The 14,355-nt window shown below is 37.8% G+C and overlaps 1 long non-coding RNA gene across 6 annotated transcripts in view; it reads left to right on the forward strand.

Moving 5' to 3' along the window:
* Nucleotides 1–13,966, forward strand: part of LOC148112599 (uncharacterized) — an 80,415-nt gene extending 66,449 nt beyond the window's left edge. For 5 of the 6 annotated variants that reach the window (XR_015729101.1, XR_015729099.1, XR_015729097.1 and 2 more), the window contains 3 exons: nucleotides 10,273–10,388; nucleotides 11,878–12,032; nucleotides 12,688–13,078. This is a non-coding gene — a long non-coding RNA (uncharacterized LOC148112599). Of the gene's footprint in view, nucleotides 1–10,272; nucleotides 10,389–11,877; nucleotides 12,033–12,687; nucleotides 13,079–13,744 lie in introns of those variants that run through there. The other variant, XR_015729102.1, reaches the window with a different exon arrangement.
* The last annotated feature ends 389 nt before the right edge of the window (nucleotides 13,967–14,355 follow it).

Genomic DNA, 14,355 nt, shown 5'->3' on the forward strand with positions numbered 1-14,355 from the left:
GGAGAGGAATATGTTTCTCTGGATTGCTTGCTGTACACCAAAATCAATTATATTTTAATACCCCTCTGCATTAGAGACAGTATCACACACAATTGTTTTCATAACAAAGAAAACAAAAGCTTAAAGTTTTTTGTTGTTCCAGAAGTAAAATAATTGATTAAGAGAATGATTTTAAAAATGCAATGTTTTGTTAGATTCCTGTGCATCATAATGGAAATATTGAAGTTTTAATGGCCTCTGAAACATAACTGTCTTATTACTGAAAATGACAATAGCAGTTCTCTTCTAATATTGAAAATGGATAGGCCCATTGATGTAATCATTGGTGCAGTTAATGGCTGTGATATTTTCCCAGCCCACAATAGGATTTCATTCTTTCTATAGTCTTTATGAAATCTATCATTTCACCATGCTATATTGTTTTATTTTTGTAGAAGGTTTGGAATTGGAGATGGGGGGAGGGCAATTCTTCATATAGACAGTATTTCCTAGTTCAATGACATTTCCATTATCAGCAGTTGCAGATTATTATTTACTTTTCCTACATTTTCTGTCAACTTTTATCGGCTACAATATAGTCTCTCATTTGGCCTGACCTTGGGTTCTGTCAGCCAGTAAAATATAATATGAAAGAAAGGTGAAACAAATCACCTTACTTATTTCTGCAACTAATTTAAATAATGCACAACACTGTTTCACATATGTGTTGATTTGAATGTTTAATATTTTAATTTAAAGCTTGTAATCACAAGAGAAAGTTGGCTTCATTCTTCATTCTATGTTTACAAATTTGAGAGAATCGAGGGATTAAATAAATTCACCATAATTTTGAAAATTATGGAGTTTATAAAGTGATTAAAAATGCTCCATAACTTTTAATAGCATTTTTAAAATTTAAATCATTTTGTATTTCATCTTTGTTTAATTTCACAGTAATAAATATAAGAATATATTGCAAAATATAAATAAAATATTCTTTGTTATATAGTGACTGGCCACTAAAGAGTATCAACAGTTACACAGAAGTCTTAATTTTTGCTGCCACTAGCCATCATATGGATTTTTGAAGTCAAATTTTGAATAATCACCATTATTATATTGCACCTTTATTGCTATATAGCCTCTGGATTCTTTGCTGGTAAAATTGGAATGCATTTAAGTAATGACATTAAGTTTCCTTTATTAGAAATGTCCAAGATATATATCTAAAAATAAGCAGATTCTGATTACCACAGTTGTACTATTCAGAGGAATGACTGTGCCTTAGATTAATATCATTTTGAGCAAATGCACAATGTCTTAAGGCATTTCCTCTGCAATAAACATTTTGGCATATTTACTTCTAAAGGAGAAAATTATCATGCAGAAGTATGAGCAAGATTACACCCACTGGCCTTTCCTATAGTTCTATTGCCCAAGAACCCTTAACCAAGTATGTGAACCACAAAAGTACATACCGTATTTTTCAGAGTTTAAAATGCTCCGGACTATAGGACGCACCTATCTTTTTGGGGGAGGAAAACAAGAAAAAAATAATCTGCCTCTGCCTCCCAGCAATTTGCCTCATTGCAGCAAACAGCAAACAGCCTGCTTTAGTTTTTTCATTTTCAGCACAGCCTGATTAGCACAAGAAAAAAAAATCTGCCTCCCAGCAATTTGCCTCCTTGCAGCAAACAGCGGAGGCCCACACAGCAATAGACAATGGCAATCCCTGCAGCCTGAAACTGCTGGGGGTCGGGAGGCCAATCTGGCAATCAACTGCTTGTGCTAATCAGGCTGTGCTGAAGCTGAAATGGGCTGTTTGCTGCTTGCTGCAAGGAGGTAAATTTCTGGGAGGCAGAGGCCAAAGGGTGAGGGCCAGGAGGTGGGCGGGGCTACATTCGGTGTATAAGACGTACCCAAATTTTCACCCTCTTTTAGGGGGAAAAAGTATGTCTTATATTCCGAAAAATACGGTATATAAAAACATAATGGATAACACTGAATAAAAATACAGTAAGTTTTACAAGTATTCGTATGAAAGCTCTCAGTTGCAATCCTGAATTTAACAGATAAAACTCTTTAATGATTATAAAGTTGAGAACTCTAGAATCTCCTGTTTAGCCAAGGCTAGTAAAACGATGTATTGGTAGTCCTTGACTTACAACCATTCATTTAGAGACTGTTTGAAGTTGTAGTGGCACTGAAAAGGTGACTTATGACCAGTACTCATATGTATGATCGTTGCAGCATTCCCATGGTCATGTAATCAAAATTTGGATGCTTGGCAACTGGCATGTACTTACAATGGTTGCAATGTCCTGGGGGGGAGGTCTTTTGATCTCCATTTACAACCTTCCCGGCTGGTTTCCGACAAGCAAAGTCAATGCAGAAAACCAGATTTCCTTAACTACCATGTGATTCACTTAGCTGCAGTGGTTTGCTTAAGAATTGTGGCAAAAAGGGCAAAAAAATCAGGCAAAACTCACCGAACAGCCATTTTGTTTAGCAATGGCAATTGTGGTCCCAACTGTGGTTGTAAATGAAAGACTACCTGTATAGATTTGGGGCAGGTGAAATATTGGGTTTCTGTCTGTTGTCCCTACAAAGATCCACGACTGATGTGAGTGAAGGGGATTCTTCTCATCAAGATTATAGGAATGCTGGTATTAATTGCCCAACGTTCACCACCCACTGAATACATAGTCTTAGTATTTCACCAATAAGTACTTTATTATAATAATGAATGCAGGAAAACAGACTTGCTGTTAAGTGGATGTTCTTTTGTATAACTGAGAAAAATTAATGAATCCTGTGCATTACTTCCTCTCAAGAGAAAGGCTGATGAAAACTTTCCCCTCTTGTGTAATTTCATCAGAGAAAGAGAAGTGTAATTTCCTCATGCACAAGAGCTCCTAAAATGGCACCTTTGCACCCACAATCTGTCAATCTTACATTACAAAAAAAAAATTGTGCAATTGTTTATACTTTCACTTTTTAAGCTCAGATCTGTTGAAGTAAGTGGCTTGATGGAGTATTTTGGGAGAATATATTGAAATGAATGCTTATAAAGAAAGTATATGACTGGTTAGCAAGTGGTCAGAATCAATTTATATCCAAGTCCATTAAAAAGTCAGAGGTATATTATTATCCTTTACAGAAATTGGTAACTGACCCATTTGAGGACAAAATCCTATCGCGAATCGGTAGTAAAGGTAAGTAGAACCCTCCCCTGGATTGGACAATCATTTGTCTGGAATGATATAGGGTTTCATGCTTGACCATGGCATTGGATTAGAAGATGTCCAAGGTCCCTTCCAACTCCATTACTCTGTTATTCTGTTAAATATTGGATTGAGTGGAAACCAATTCAAATCACATCTATTCTTCCCAAGAAATGGATTAAAAATAATGAAAACATGTATACTTATGGCATTTTCAATATATTTTATATTTACATAGATCTAAAACACAGCATCTAATTTGCCTCAGTATTTTGTATCTTGTAATAAGGCCACAGAAAGAGGGCCTTGGTAAATGATTCATAAAACTATGTGTAAATTCTTAAAGGTGTAGTAAACTTAATGGATGATACCAAATATACAGCCACTTCTTGCAGTATCATTTTGCTATAGAATATAGAATGAATTTTCTTTCTTAAGGGAATTGTGAATTACACTTTCCTACCAAGATCTCACATAGAACATTTGAATATTCTTCCAGATTTCTTTAGAGATATTTTCTTTACAGAATACAAAATAACAGAGTTGGAAGGGACTTTGGAGGTCTTCCTTTCCAACTTTCTAATCAAGTGAGAAACCCTACACAAATGGCTGTCCAATCTCTTCTTGAAAACCTCCAATGATGAAATACTTAGAGGTAAGCCTCTAAGATTAATTGTTCTTTCTGTCAGGAAATTTCTCCTTAGTTCTAGTTGGATCTCTCTTTAATGATCCCTTATTTTTTTTTTCCAGCCCTCAGGTGTGTTGGAGAATAAATTGACCCCCTCTTCTCTGTGACAGCCCCTCAAATATTGGAACACTGCTATAATGTCTCTCCTAGTTTTTCTCTTTGTTAGACTAGACATAACCAGTTCCTGCAACCATTGATCCAGTGGTGGGTGCTTCCGGTTTGCAAGAATCGGTAGTTAAAAATTTTAGTAGTTTGGAGAACCGGTAATAACATTGGCTGGCCACACCCCCGAACTGGTCCCCAGCCCGGTCGCCGCTTGCTTACCCCGCCCACCTCATCAGAGGCTTTTAAAAAAAAAACTTTTAAAAGCATTTTTTCTACAACCTCTTCGGCTGAAAAAATGCTTTTAAAAATAATAATAAAAAAAAGCCTCTGATGATCGCACGGCTCAGCTGAGATCTTCAGAAGCTTCTAAAAGCATGTTTTCCTGAAACCTCTTCAGCTGAAGAGGTTGTAGGAAAAAAAATCCCTTTAAAAGCCTCTGGCAATCCCAGATGACTTGCCTGATTGCCAGAAGCTTCTAAAAGCATGTTTTCCTGCAACCTCTTCAGCCAAAGAGGTTGTAGGAAAAAAAAATCCTTTTAAAAGCCTCTGGCAATCCAAGATGACTTGCCTGATCGTCAGAGGCTTCTAAAAGCATTTTTTCTGCAACCTCTTAAGGTTGTAGAAATAATGCTTTTAAAAGTTAAAAAAAAAAAGTTGACCATGCCCACCCAGTCACATTACCCCCAAGCCACGCCCACAAAATAAGCTACACCCACTAGAACCAGTAGTAAAAAATTTTACAACCCACCCCTGCATTGATCATATCTTTTAGCCTCTAGACTCCTTCTCATCTTTGTTGCTCTTCTCTGCACTAAGTCTTAACATCTTTTTTGTATTGTAGTGACAAAAACCGGATGCAATATTACAAGTGTGGTTTTACTAGGTGCAGTATAAAGTGGTACTAGCACTTCATGAGATCTTGATACTTTTCCTTTGTTAATGCAATCTAGGAGTGCATTGGTTTTTTGGCAACTGCAGCACACTACTGGCTCATACTAAATCCCTCTCACAGTTACTGCTGTTGATCCACATATCACCTAGATAGTAATCTTGTATAAAATCAGTTATGTTTGTGCTTATGAAGAGAACTCCATGCTTCAGTGGTTACTTCCAAAAATTGATGAAAAAAAGGAAAATATAAAAGGCTGTACCATGAATGGAAGGGAAAATTCATAGTCAGTCTAGGAGATCTAAGAATGAGTCCAGTCTTTTCCAAATTCTAGTAAATTATGTATGCAGAGTCACATATTAAATATCAACTCATTTTAAGTCATTATTCTTACTATTTAAACTGTGAATCAGATGACGGTTTATATTATTTATTTACTTTAATCACCGGAGTTGTCTTGTATTGCATTTGATTTATTAAGCTGCCTGTTACAAGTTTCAGGCAGCAGGTACATCACATCAAGAAATAGAGTAAACATAAAATGCAAAATAATACAGGTCAAGGTCAGACTAGAGTAAAAAAGTTTCATACATCTATTATCTTGCTTGGATCAATTGGATCTTATTCTAGTGTCTTAATGTGCATATAATTTGACACAGTGGTAAAAATGATGGAAAGTATTTTGTAGGATATTTCTGCTTTTATTATTTACCTAGTTGTCCAGTGATTTATCAGCTCCACTGTTATCCTCTGATGGTTAGCAGCTCTGAAACAGAGATCTTTCTCAGGGTCACACGCAACCCAAACTCACATATTAAACTGAGAAACACCAGAAAACTGCAGCATTAAGCTAAATGTGGGAGCTCTTGAGAGCGCCTAGCTATCAAGACTTATACCTAGTATGTGTATGGAAGACCACAAGAAACCCCCTGGGCTGCAAACTAGATTAAGCAGAAAAAGCATTCTGGAGAAAGATAGGGGGAAAAAATGGTTGCATGGTTGTCAAGAAAACCAGACTCATAGTTGACGATGTCTTTACTTAACTCTAAAACTATTACAACACAGCAGTAACTAAAAGCTACTGAATGATTTTGAATCACAAAACCATCCATCTCTTTGCACCAGCACCTTTCTATTCCCCAAATGATTAAGAGCAGTTTTGTGGCCACCAAAATTGTTTATCCTACCTGATATTGAAAGTTGAACTTGAGATATTTAATGCATGAAGAATATGATTTATCATCATGCAATTTATTTAGAGTTGTGGCATGCATGTTCTAAATTTCAGGAGCCTTAGTTAGCCCTTGAAAGGTAAAGAATCTGGTAAAGAATACCAGGTATTCTTGGTAGGTACCTTTGAAAGGTAAAGAATACCAAAAACAACAAAAATCCCTTTTGATCTTAATCAGAAGGCCAAGACATTTTCCTCCATAGCCCTTTCTGGTCCACCAAGTTCATTACAACATTCCATCTGCTGCTCATAAGCAAAATGCTCACACTTGCAAGATTTAATGCCTTTCCTTAATCTTGATAGAGGGAAGATTTAATTAACTTTTACACAGAACAATTTTGTATTTGTTTTGATCCTGCCACTGAGTCAGCAGTACAACTTACTCTGCTTATGTCCTTGTGCATTGCTTGGTCAAATTTAGAAATTACTTACTTACTGGCAGACCTATTTCTTGGAATCTCCAGGAAGATAGCTAAATTCTGCTCCATTGCTATGTCCTCAGGAAGTACTGAACCCAGGCACAGTCTGCATAGGTTTACCTATAGCTGACTTAGCATCCTGTCATTAACTAGCCTTGCTATTTATTTTATATATGCATTGCTGTGCTGTTTTATATATTGTTTATTTGGTCTCCAGTTCTGAATCAATAAAGTAAATTAGAATTATTCATAATCTGGGATGATAGATTTTTAATTGCTCTGAGTTCCATAATACATACATGTATATATTATAATGCATAATGCAAATACAAACATGTAAATAAACAAACAAACAAGCAAACAAGCAAACAAACAAACAAATAAATAAATAAATAAATAAATAAATAAATAAATGTTCACTACTCAACTTCTGAGGTCAGATGGGTAATTTGTAACTTCAGGTACAAAGTTGCATTTTGAATTGGATATATTGAAAATGTTTGAAAGTAAAAGCACAGCTTGCTGTTTCTCCAGCTTTAGTAGATTTATTAAGAGAGAGACCATTATATAAAATATCATGGCGGCATATCATTTTAATGCCTCATTTTGTTGCATTTATTTTTACCTGTTTCTATCGTTATTACTGTACTAGTTTCCATGCTTTCAACTCCAAAGGAATAATCAGTAAAGGAACTACTGCTATGGAGAAGGTTCCTTCTGCAGTTTTTTCCCCCCATCTCACTGAGTGTGACTTGAAATAGCCTGTTTTCATTAGGAAGGCTGAAAGGATAACAAAAATGTAATGACATTTTCAGGGTAGGAGCATGCAAAATGCTTGCTACTCATCTTACTATAGATGGGTTTGCAAAAAATACATGCATACATGCATTTATTTATTTGCTTATTTGCTTTTAAATCACAGTTATAGGCCACTCAAATTCACAATATCATAGGAATATTGTGCACAGAATGTGTACTACAGAAGATTAGACTGTCAGTTTGGGGCAATCCAAACTGATAAAATTGCTTGGGTATAAAAATTTGCAGCTGGTGCCATTAGAAACTACTGGAAGCAGCTGTACTAGCAAAATGATGTAGCAGCATTCTGCAAATGCCTAGGAAGAGAACAGAATGATGGTCAAGACATCACTAATTCATTATTTTCAGTTGCTACATACCACTGCCACATAATAATAATTTACTAAACTAGTATGCTGCCCAACTCTCAAAGACGCTGGATGGCCCATAACAAAGAAATTACAATAAAACAAAACACAAAAAATAAAGATAAAAGATGGCAAGTGCAATGAAATGAGGGGTCTCACTCTCCCATGCCAATGGCTTGGGTGAAGAGCCAGGTCTTCACAGCTTTTCTAAACAACAGCAGAAGGATGTATGTGTGTCATCCAGATTGTAGGAGGAACCCCTCATTCCAGAGGGAAGACACAACTACAAAGAGGAGAGAAAATCCTGAGTGATAACATTGTTTAAATAAAGGAGCCTGGACTGTACCAACCCTGCAGAATTGAATTGGCTGGGCAGATGTAATGGGATACTGGTAGTGTTGTGACCAAGGCCCACGTAGTGATTACCAAACACAATTTAGTGCTGAACAAATTTATTTTATTAAAACAGCTGAGAATTAATTCATTCTCAGCTTTAGTCCAAACCTTATCACAAACCTTTGATGTCATTGGCAACCTGCCAAAGGCTTTTCTTGGCAAAACCCCCACAAAGTTCAAGAGACGCTGATAAGAAGCACTGGAATCAATGTTGCTTTTCTACAAAGAACCCAATGGCTCGTTGCTGCTCTTTTAAGCCTTATGGGAGTGGCCAATCATCTTCTGGCTTTACTCCCAAGTTGCCCTTTTTGCTTCAGCTGCTCTTGCCTTCTGGCAGCTCCTCATGTTCCTCTGCCTCTGGAGGCTCCGGAGTCCACATATCACTCCCAGATGGCCCTGGCCCCATCTCTGCCTCCAATGCAGAGCCCTCGTCTGGGCCTTCCCCTGACTCCAGGACTGGCCCATTGTCCTCCTCAGCCTCCTCACCGTCCGACTCTGCTGCCAGGTCCACAGACTGCTGGCGGACCACAACAGGTAGCAAGTAATCATAACCAATCATAACCATAACCAAGTGAATTGAGTGACTATTAAATGAATAGTTAAATGTATTGTTCTGACCCAGCTCCCCAAACATGACAAACTCTCTGTATTTAAATCAATGATTCCTTTATTAGGAGCGCCAGAAGCCCCGGCAAAAAGTTTCTCTCACAATGCAGGCTAACAAGTATGTCTGGCAGGGAGATGAATAGTTTTCTGACACACCTATTCATCTCTGCCCCCTGCCTTTTATCCCCAGAGCTAGGGTGGGGCTTCACTAGCAGCGGTGTCTCTTCCGTCCCAAGGATCGGCCCACAGATTTCCATTGCTCTCCTCTCCTCTGCCTTCTGTGCATCTGTGCTTCAGGCACTGGGCCGAGCTGTTCCTCCTCTTCCTCATCAGCCACCTGGGGGCTGTTGACTCTGTCTGAGGGCTGACAGATGGCCCAGGCTCTGCTTCTGTCTCCCTTTCTGACAGCTCCATTCCCTCTTCCCCCTCAGAGTTCTCAGGTTGCCTTGATGCTGACCCTGACTCCCACGCCTCCTCCTCATCTAATTCAGGGCCGGCAGCAGACAGGCCACAACATGTATTTTTCCTTCCACTTTCTTGTTCAGTGTCTTTTCTGTCTCCCTTAAGTGTTTGTGAAGGTATACTTTTCTTTCAAAAATGTCTCCTCTTCACATTTTATCTTCTAAAGATCCATAGCCAAGGATGTGGTGACATCAGAGAAAGGCTTGGATTAGGGTAATTAAGTGGAAAAATGAGACTTTTTAATTTTAGATTAAATACTCATAAATATCATATCATTGAAAATCAACATTTTCTCAGTTGAGAATTAGCAGTATGATGTAAAGATGCTCTGGAATCTATAAAAATAGGTTTGGGGATCATGAAGCTGTACAGCTGTAAACTGAAGATTTGTCATCTCAGTCATGGACAATGGGCCGGATTACAAATGTTACTAATTTCAAATAGTTCTGTGACTGTGATTCCTATGAATGAATCTTTATATGTTGAGAATAATCAAAATCAGCAAAATGCTTGAACAGCTGATTTCCCTTGGAATGTTGATGCTTCACACTAATCTTTTAAAGTTTATATTTTGGAATCATATACAACGTATTTCAAATATTTGAATAAATGGTCACTGTTATTGTTTTATTTATTCTATCTATTCAAATAAAATATGTGGGAGCTGCCAATTTAGTTTTGGCAGACAATATTTAACTGGAGTCCAGACAAAGAAGTTAGATTTCCTGTACAGTGTTGCCAGTTTTAAAAGCTTCTACTAGTTGGTGCCTGGAAATTTAAAGGTTGGGATAAATGCCCAAGACATATTTAAAATATGTTTAAACCTCCATATCTTAGCAGATACTACCATTTAGTTTCATTTTGAGATCAAACAAACTAAGGCTAACAGCAATCTATAAACAAACCTGTTAAAGTTACAGGTGTTGGGAAAAATCATCATGAGATTACTTTCCAAACATCCTTTCTCAAGGAACATTAGCCCTGAATTCACTGGAAACAATATAGTCGAATGTAAAGTTTAGCTTAAGATAATTTATGCTAAATCCTTGTTCAATCATAAATGTCATTGGATATATTTAGTGTATCTATTGCTTCCTTATCCCAAAGGTGCTTTTTCAAGAGGCAACTGGAGTTTTCTTTTCCTTGAAGACCTTTCACTTCTCATCCAGGAAGCTTCATCATCATCATCATCACCATCAATTTTATTTTGTTATTGCACAAATGTGAGTTTGCAAACCATCCTTTCTTTAAGGCAATTGTCTGTACTTGAACTCATATGTATCAATTCCAGGTTCAAAACTCGGGTTAGGTCCCATCAACAATGTTTCAGTCTTAATTATTGGCACATGGGAACCAGATCAGTCCATCAGTTTCACTCCTCTGAAATGGGGTGGGAATGGGGCAGACTAATGTTGGATTTTTTTTTGCATTTTTTTTTTGCATTATTACTTTTTTTGTTAAACAACTTGGAGATATACTATTGTCAGCTGTGCAATTCTGATTTTTCCAAATAATCTTTCTTTAGGGAACATGTAACATTAAGTATTACTGCTGAGTAATATTGCTGTGGCTGAACAGGAAAAGGATTAGACCCTTAATTTCTAATGCCAAAGCATAGGTTTTTTCAGTGGTAGAGAGATCAAGTTTGTCCAAGAATGCTTAGGGCTTGGCCAGATAATGGGTTAGATTTGAACTACAGCTAAAAAGATAGAAGTTATTAATTCAGAATAGAGAGGGCTGTTACAGCTGTCACTGGACCTCAACAATTTATTTTACTCCTTCTGAGATCAGGGGCTAGTAATTAGCATTAGATGTTTCTTGAGTTTCCCCAGAGCAGATACAAAGTTAAATCTTGATGCTGAGTGAACAGCCTGGCTGCAAATGTGTACAGCTGTTGTCAGGAAGGAAACTGACCAAGCTGAGAATGGCCTTTCAATGCCAGTGTCAATGTAATTAATGGAAGAGGACAAAGGCTCTGTTTTTCATAGTGTGCTATGTTGTTGTTGGAGTTCAATAAAGTTTATAGCAAGGGGGTAATAACCCTCCTAACTCTATGGGCTGACACTTTTACTTCTTGTCAATAAAATACATTTACTTTGTGTCCTGAAATATATTTACCTGTCTCTCAAAAGGACAATCTTTTAAATCATTAATCCAGAAATTGCTGCCAAGTTAAAACCTGATAATTAAATATACATTATTTGAAATCTTCTGGATCATTCCACTAAGGAAAGACAAGCCAAAGCAAGAGAAAAAGGGAAGAGGGTAGAAGATTGGACTCCTGGCTATAAAATTCAGGGTTTAGATGCACTGGGCATTGTATCATAAAAATAAACCATGCAAAGGTATTTTTCTGGATGCACAAGGCACTGATCCAATCCAGAATTAATCCCATGGGTTTGGGTGAGTTTAATTCAGAATCAACCAAATGGGCAGGCACACAACAGGGCTTTTCATAAACATGTATTGGGGTTAAGGATTAGGCTGTAAGTAGGTGGTTGGTGATGTTCAAATGATGGGATTGCCATTAGGAATAGCATTTAGCAATTGCCTGACACTGCCCCAAGTAATCCAAATTGTATTACATAGTAAGGCTGCAAATAGAGTTTGACTGCAAAGCTGATGATTCCTTCCTCAGCTCTTCATTTGAATGATCAAGGCCATTTGTTCTGTGGTAACCTGTGGCCTCGATGATATTATATCTTCTTGCAGCAGCTTGTTTCTTCTGCCTCTGCTGACTAATCCCAGCAATCCCATCTGATGTTATCAAGTTGTATTAGTAATCAAAGGGTCCTTTCCAAGATAGGCCATGCTGGAATCTCAGAAAATTAGTGATAAAAGCAGCAAAGCTACATGGCCTCATAAGGGTAAGTCGATCATCATTTTTCTGAATTCTTCCCCCCCATGTTTCCCCATGTTTCCCTGTCCAGCCCAGCACCCCATTTGATACTATGGGAAGAACTATCCATCTAGTTCAGTTGCAAGCTGGGAGATAGGCACTGGAGACAAAATGGAGGCTGGAGGCTGACTGGAAAGATGGTTTAATGATGAAGCAGAATTACATGGGTTCTGGTGCAGCTGACCATATGGAGTTGAGAGGGGGGCCCGTTTATACCTTCTCTTGAGCTTTGCACTTGAGCTTCCTGTGCAAGAATATGTATTCTATTGGCTGTTGTAAGGATCATAGCTGTCTCTATAGGTTGTCTGAACTCCCAGGTTTGGTTGAAGTTTGCTGGGGGTGATGCAATGAAGGGGTTTGTGTTCTGAAAGGGTGTTGGGTAATTCCTATTGTGGCTTCCTGTTCTGGCTCTTGGGCGAGGGTATTTGCTTATGAATAGAGTTACCTAGATACTTGGCTTCTTTCAATAAGCTCTTTATCTCTTAAGTGCTGACATCTGCTGAGGGCTATTAAGGAACATGGGGGCTGCTTTCTGACTCCAAGAGCATGTTTCTCCATTTCTCCTTTAGGGAACTATAATATTCTGCCTTATTAATATTTCCTAAAATATTTCATTCTTTTAGGAGAGGAGTGGGTGACAACTTTCTACAATACCATCAATGAGGAGATGCTTCCCAGAAGGGTCAACCAACTATGCCAGTCCTCCTGGGACCTTATGAAAACCTAATGATGAGATACTTCACAGGATTCTTTTCCCCAGTGGAAAGACAACAATTGTTCTTCAGTTGCATACCAAGTCTGTAACTAGAGAAACAAATAGAAAAGTAACAATGTACTTTTTAAAATAGCATGTGGATTTATTTATTTTTAATTTTTAAAATAAGGGGAAGATAATGTTCTGCAATGGTTCAGCCAATTTCTCACTAGGCAGCTTGTTAGACAATCCGGAGTTATTGTGTTGTCTTTTCTTCATCCTGTTATTTTTGTCCTAAATAAAGATAGAGAAGCCTGGGATATTTCAGTGATTTATTGTGCTCAATCCTTGAAGCTATTCCACTGAAAATTTGGCAGGATTACTGTCTTTTAAATGTCTATCATCCCTGCTGTTTTTACCCCATTTTCCAGAAAGGAAGTAGCTTCAGGTGTTTGGAATGGTTTCTATTACAGTGTTGGAAGAAATATCCATCTGGGTTCTGCTCCAAGTGGGGAAAAAGACACTGGAAACATGGAGACTGCTTGGAAATATGGTTTAATGGTGGACAGGATCACATGGCTTGAGTTCCTGAACAGAAAAGGGGACGAGATACAGCGAGTCCCAGGGTTTTACGCTTTCTCTGGCTTTGAACTTCCTGGGGCCCCGAAAGAGTATCCTGATTGGTTGTCAGACTCCCAAGGGGTGGGGGTCTTAGCTAGCCTTGCTGGCTGATGTAATCTTCCCAGGTGCCATGTGGTGAGTTTCTGTCCTAGATGGGTCCCATTGTGTTAGTTTCTGTTGCTTTTGTGTTGCAGATGATGGTCCATTGACAAAGATTGAGTTTTTGCCTCTGGCCCATTAACAAAAGGGTGGGAGCAGGAAGGTGGTAGCTGATTTGTCTTTAAAAACATGCTTCTCCATTTCTCATATAGGGAACCATAATATTCTGTCTTTTTAATGTTTCCCAAAATATTTCATTCTTCTAGGAAAGGAGTGGGTGCTAACTTCCTACAACAGCCTGTGGATTATTCTTTTTCCCCCCAACTCAATCTGGAAGCTGTTTGAATCAAATCATGGTCTCTCCACATCTTATATTCCCCTTCTGATTCAACTAATGACTGATTTTCACAGGCCTGACTTTAATATCTGTAACAAAATGAAATGTTATTAAAAACTTGTTTCACCATCAGATTAAATAAATGAAAATACCCAGTTTTAATAGCCTTCTTTCCAACATCACTAAAGGCAAGAGCACAATCTTAATTGTTATGTATGGGGCAATATAGACATTAACACCTTGCCGCTCCCCTTGCAGTTCCCTTAAAAAATTAACAACAGAGAGTAAAATTGCAACAGGCACTTCACATTGAATATTATGTTCATGACTCTTACAAACAAGTCATAATTAGTTTCAGCAACTTTTCTTTACTGAGTGTTTCTTAGTGTAACTATATAGGAAAAAGTAAATTTAGAGTATTGTGAGCAACAGAGTTTTGTGAAAGGACCTATGTTAGAATACCAGTGTACCTAATAAATTAGTTCTGCCTGCTTTGCTTATGTAACTATCACCTGCACCAGGCCTGAAGCAATTATACTA

The sequence above is a fragment of the Pantherophis guttatus genome, chromosome 8 (genome assembly GCF_059756535.1).
Source record: "Pantherophis guttatus breed Tessera chromosome 8, ASM5975653v1, whole genome shotgun sequence".
NCBI lineage: Eukaryota > Metazoa > Chordata > Lepidosauria > Squamata > Colubridae > Pantherophis > Pantherophis guttatus.